This window comes from Equus przewalskii, chromosome 16 (assembly GCF_037783145.1).
Source record: "Equus przewalskii isolate Varuska chromosome 16, EquPr2, whole genome shotgun sequence".
Classification (NCBI taxonomy): domain Eukaryota; kingdom Metazoa; phylum Chordata; class Mammalia; order Perissodactyla; family Equidae; genus Equus; species Equus przewalskii.
In genome coordinates, this window is record NC_091846.1 from 69,085,462 (window position 1) to 69,091,432 (window position 5,971).

Below are 5,971 nucleotides of genomic sequence, written 5' to 3' on the forward strand. Positions count from 1 at the left end.
GGTCACTAAGGATTCTTAGTATATTTTTTTAATGAAGATTATGATAGTTTACAACCTTGTGGAATTTCAGTTGTACATTATTGTCAGTCGTGTTGTAGGTGCTCCACTTCACCCTTTGTGCCCTCCCCCCACCCCCCCTTTCCCTTGGTGACCACCGATCAGTTCTCTTTGTCTACATGTTTAACTTCCACCTATGAGTGGAGTCATACAGCGTTTGTCTTTCTCTATCTGGCTTATTTCACTTAACATAATACTCTCAATGTCCATCCATGTTGTGGTGAATGGGACGATTTTATCCTTTTTTATGGCTGAATGGTATTCCATTGTATATATATACCATATCTTTTTTATCCAATCATCAGTTGATGGGCACTTAGGTTGCTTCTATGTCTTGGCTATTGTAAATAATGCTGCAATGAACATAGGGGTGCATGGGACTTTTGGAATTGCTGATTTCAAGTTCTTTAGATAGATACCCAGTAATGGGATGGCTGGGTCATATGGTATTTCTATTTTTAATTTTTTGAGAAATCTCCATACTGTTCTCCATAGTGGTTGCACCAGTTTTCATTCTCACCAGCAGGGTATGAGGGTTCCTTTTTCTCCACAACCGCTCCAACATTTGTCATTTTTTGCTTTGTTTATTTTTGCCATTCTAACAGATGTAAGGTGATATCTTAGTGTAGTTTTGATTTGCGTTTCCCTGATGATTATTGATGATGAGCATCTTTTCATGTGTCTACTGGCCATCCAGTATATATCTACTTTGGAGAAATGTCTGTTCATGTCTCCTGCCCATTTTTTGATCAGGTTGTTTGATTTTTTGTTGTTGAGTTGTGTAAGTTCTTTATATATTATGGAGATTAACCCTTTGTCAGATATATAACTTGTAAATATTTGTTCCCAATTAGTGTGTTGTTTTTTTGTTTCAATCCTGTTTTCCCTTGCCTTGAAGAAGCTCTTTAGTCTGATGAAGTCCCATTTGTTTATTCTTTCTATTGTTTCCCTTGTCTGAGAAGACATGGTGTCCAAAAAGATCCTTTTGACACTGACGTCAAAGAGTGTACTGCCTGTATTTTCTTCTATAAGCCTTATGATTTCAGGTCTAATCTTTAAGTCTTTGATCCATTTTGAGTTTATTTTTGTGAATGGTGAAGAAGAATGGTCAATTTTCATCCTTTTACATGTGGCTGTCCAGTTTTGCCAGCACCATTTTTGAAGAGACTCTTTTCTCCATTGTATGCCCTCAGCTCCTTTGTCGAAGATTAGCTGTCCGTAGATGTGTGGTTTTATTTCTGGGCTTTCAATTCTGTTCCGTTGATCTGTGCACCTGTTTTTGTACCAGTACCATGCTGTTTTGATTACTGTAGCTTTGTAGTATGTTTTGAAGTCAGGGATTGTGATGCCTCCGGCTTTGTTCTTTTTTCTCAGGATTGCTTTAGCAATTTGGGGTCTTTTGTTGCCCCATATGAATTTTAGAATTCTTTCTTCTATTTCTGTAAAGAATGACATTGGGATTCTGATTGGGATACGGTTGAATCTGTAGATTGCTTTAGGGAGTATGGACATTTTAACTATGTTTATTCTTCCAATCTATGTGCGTGGAATGTCTTTCCATCTCTTTACATCGTCATCAATTTCTTTCAGGAAAGTCTTGTAGTTTTCATTGTATAGGTCTTTCACTTCCTTGGTTAAATTTACCCCAAGATATTTTATTCTTTTTGTTGCAATTGTGAATGGGATTGTGTTCTTGAGTTCTTTTTCTGTTAGTTCCTTGTTAGAGTATAGAAATGGTACTGATTTATGTATGTCGATTTTATACCCTGCTACTTTGCTGTAGTTGCTGATTATTTCTAATAGTTTTCCAGTGGAGTCTTTGGGGTTTTCTATATATAAGATCATGTCATCTGCGAACAGCGAGAGTTTCACTTCTTCATTGCCTATTCGGATTCCTTTTATTTCCTTTTCCTGCCAAATTGCTCTGGCAGATTCTTAGTATTTTTATTTGTTTCATTTTGCTTCGGATACTTAGAGATTGCCTAAAATTTAATTTTGTTTTAGGTGTAAAATATTTACATAGTTTCAAAGTCAAGTATACAAAACATGTCTGACTTCTATATCTGTCTCCTCCATCTTATTCCTTCTCCCACCCCACTGGTAACCATTTCTTTTTAATTTCATGATTTATTTTTTGTTGTCTTTTAGATTTTAGATTTTTATTTTTTTCATGTCCAAGTAAGTCTGAGGAGTTGACCCTCATTTCTGTCCCTACCTGCCCTCAAACCTGCTACCCTTCACAGGAAGATGAAACACTTTCAGTCTGTAGCTTAGAGAGTGCCTAAGCTTTGGCAGCTGACTTGTAATGGGTCAGAGTGCAGGCAGAAGTGTTAGTGGCATTGATCCACTTGGGCATCCATTAACTGGTCAGCCAGTCAGACTGCCCTGGGTAGTGGCATTCAAAGATTTTCTAGTAGTAATAGCCTTCTTTAGTTTTAGGGATACTGAAGGGAAACTTTTGTCCTGAAGTTGCCATCCTTGCATCATCAACCTGTAATCAATATATTCTGTAAAATCCTATACCAGAAATGCTTCTTCTTCTTTTCTTTTTTTTTAAATTGGCACCTGAGCTGAAATCTGTTGCCAGTCTTTTTTTTTTCTTCTTCTTCTTCCCAAAGACCCCCAGTACGTAGTTGTATATTCTAGTTGTAGGTCCTTCTGGTTGTGATATGTGGGACACCACCTCAGCATGGCTTGATGAGTTGTGCTAGGTCTGCGCCCAGGATCTGAACTGGTGAAACCCCGGGCCGCTGAAGCAGAGCATGTGAACTTAACCACTTGGCCACGGGGCCAGCTCCCTAAACCAGAAATTCTTAACTGAGGTCATCCCATCACTGAGGTCTTCTTTCAGTCACCAGAGAATCTCTTTAAGTATTGGATCAGAGTCCTCAAATATCTCTCTCAGATTTTTTTTCTATCCCCTTCTCCAGAATTCTCATTTCTGGTAACAGAGACAAGTAATAGGAAGTAAATTGATGTTCCAGGAATGGGACTGTCAGTTCAAGGCTGTGGGCAGCAGTAGTTTGATCTGTGTGGAGAACATCAAACAAATAGGGTTCTTTCAGAAGTCTCTCGCTCTCCTCCTTGACTTTTTTAGAAGAAGTTGATTGTGAAAATATATATAACCCTGTGTAAGTTCATCTGAACCTTCTCCAGAGAAGATCGCCATGCTGTCTGTGTTCTTCCAAATGTACTTGGAAATTAAATATATATCTACTGAAGCATGAACTGTTGTAATGTCCTAAGTTTCCAAGGAAAATATGACTTTATGCAGAACCTGAATGCCTTCCTCAGAGTTAAAAAAGGCTTCCTGATGTTCACACTGCATGTGATTTGCCACCTTTCTAGCAGCCAGTGAATTGGGACTGTCTTCCATGCCAAGCGCAAATGTCTGGAGAACATACTATGCTTGAGCCTCTCTTAGCTGCTTCAGCAGGGTGACAGCAACCAAGCTGGAATCCAAGCTCCCTGATAAAAGGCATCCAGTCCTTCTGTATGTCATCAAATATTTTATAATAGCATTCTCACAAAGGATCCAGAAGTATGCATGTATATGAAGAGGAAAAAAATCACATGAATAAATCTACTTTCCCAAACATTAATTACTTTATCCCAATGGAATCACAGCAGGTATACCTTGTTTGAGGTTCGGTTTTAAGGCTTCTTCCCCCTGTCTCCTGCAGCATCAGTTTTCCTCCTCTCCACTGGATCATTTATAACATATGCATAGACATACATGCTGTAATATCTCTCATCACTATTTCTTACTCTCCTTTATAGCTAGAGTCCTTGAAAGAGGTATCCATACTTGCTGTCTCCGATTCTCCTCACTTTTTCTTCACAATTTCTATCTCAAAACCTGGGAATACTTTCTCCACATTGTTATAGAGGGCATGCAGATGTTCATCTCTACAGCAATGGTATTTAGGCATTTTCACTGATGCAACTTTACCATTTGGCTTTAAATCCAAAACTTGATACTGTCCTGGAAGAAAAGTTTCCACTTTGAAAAAGGAATTGTGGTGTGCTTCAAGTTAACAGGACCTTTAACTTCTGAACACACAGCCAAAAATCCATCTTCTCTCATGGCTTTAAATAAAGGCCTGACTCCGTAGGTGTCTGTGCCCAGGAACACTTTCTTATTGGAGACATCCAATAAAACAAATGCAAACATCCCATTTAACATACAAATTGTTTGCTCAGTTCCTCCTTTGTCATAAAGATGAAGGATTATCTCGCCATCAACTTTGGTCTGGTAATCAAATTCAAAATGGTGTTTCATCACCTTGTGGTTGTAGATTTCACCATTGTAAGAGAGCCACAAATAAGGATATTTCTTTGCTCCAACTGGCTACGTTCCAAACAGCTGGTCAACTACCACCAACTGGTGAAATCCAAAGCAGGAGTTGATGTCCATTGACATTCTGAGGACAAAATGCATCTAGACTTCTGTGTGTAATCTTCATATCACTTAGACACTAATCAGAGAGACAATCATCACTGCCCAAAAGGGTCCAAATGCCACACATGGTGCAGGGGAGCTACAGGCTCTCTGGGCATGAGCAAGCCAGACTGGTGGGAGGAACGGAGGCAGGGACTGTGGATATCTCCATTGTTTATTATTAATATAAGCATATCTGTATATGTATATCTATATCTACAGTCCTTTATTAGATAAATGCTAGCAAACTATACATACTTTTCTCTACCTTGATTTTTTCTCTTAACAATCTATCCTGAAAATCACTCCACTGTCGTATATAGAGATTTTCCTCATTCCTTTTTACAGGTACATGGTACCCCATTGTATGAGTGTTCTGGTGCATTTTAACAGGGAATAAGGGTGATAAGAAAGATTCAAAGTATGGGAAACCTTTTGGAAGAGGAGGTATTTTATTTTGCCAACTTGTGGGTATCTCAAGGGTCCCAGAAGAGGCTGAGATGATGGTGTCAACAGAGAGATGGGTGAACATGATTAATACAAGGTTGCTGCTGGTTCTAGATCATAAACCTCTTTGTTCTCTGAGCTGAAGAGGAGCTGGAAGGATTTGAAGAAAGAAATAGCCTTTTTCCTTTCCCCCTATACTTCCTTATTTTATATACTCTTTTATTCCATTAGGTTTTAATGCAAGCCTAGAGTTAACCTGGAGTACAGCTGTCTCTCACAGGAAAAGCATCTAACAGGATATCAGGAAGGTCCTGCTTTTACTTTTGTGAAACCACTTTCCTAATGATTGCTATTTCTCCTTGACTCCTTCTGGAATCAGTTCATTGGGTAGATGAAATGTCCCTTCAGAAATCTCTCAACTGAGTAAACAATAAAATAATTTTCCTCCAAAGCCCTATTATACACTAGATCCCAAAATTCGCTCTTTAGTGAATCCCATCTCTCATCATGCTCGGCCATATTGTTTGTAAATCTTACTAAAGACAGTGTTTCAATTGTGCTATATGATAGCATAGCTGGGAACATACACATATGCAAAACCCTCAGTGGAGTTAATAGAACAAAAATCAGGGAAAGTAGAACATAGAAAATGTTTGCTCTTTTGTTTACCTGTCAGCCCACTTCTTCACCTCTCCTCAAAGAGAAGAGTTGCTAAGATGATTGGTCATACTCAACTGACCCAATCATGCAGAGAATGGGATCACCGTGCTTTAACAGATTATACACAAAGCCTATATGAGGAAGATTTTTAAAAAGTCCTGAAAAATCACAAAAGTAGGATTAAACAAAAATAGCAACTCTACATTCTTTGTTCTTGGATAGGACCAATCAACATAAATATGTCAAATCTCCCCAGGTTAATATATAGATTTAATATAATTCCCCAAAAAGATGCCAGCAAAATTTTTCTTGGCACTGGATCCTAAACTTCATATTGAAAAATAAATAATCAAGAATACTTATGAA

General features: G+C 38.3%; 1 pseudogene; it reads right to left on the bottom strand.

Annotated features, from left to right (window-relative positions):
• Positions 1-2,338: 2,338 nt before the first annotated feature.
• Positions 2,339-4,586, bottom strand: LOC103543436 (asparagine synthetase [glutamine-hydrolyzing]-like; annotated as a pseudogene).
• Between the last annotated feature and the right edge of the window lie 1,385 nt (positions 4,587-5,971).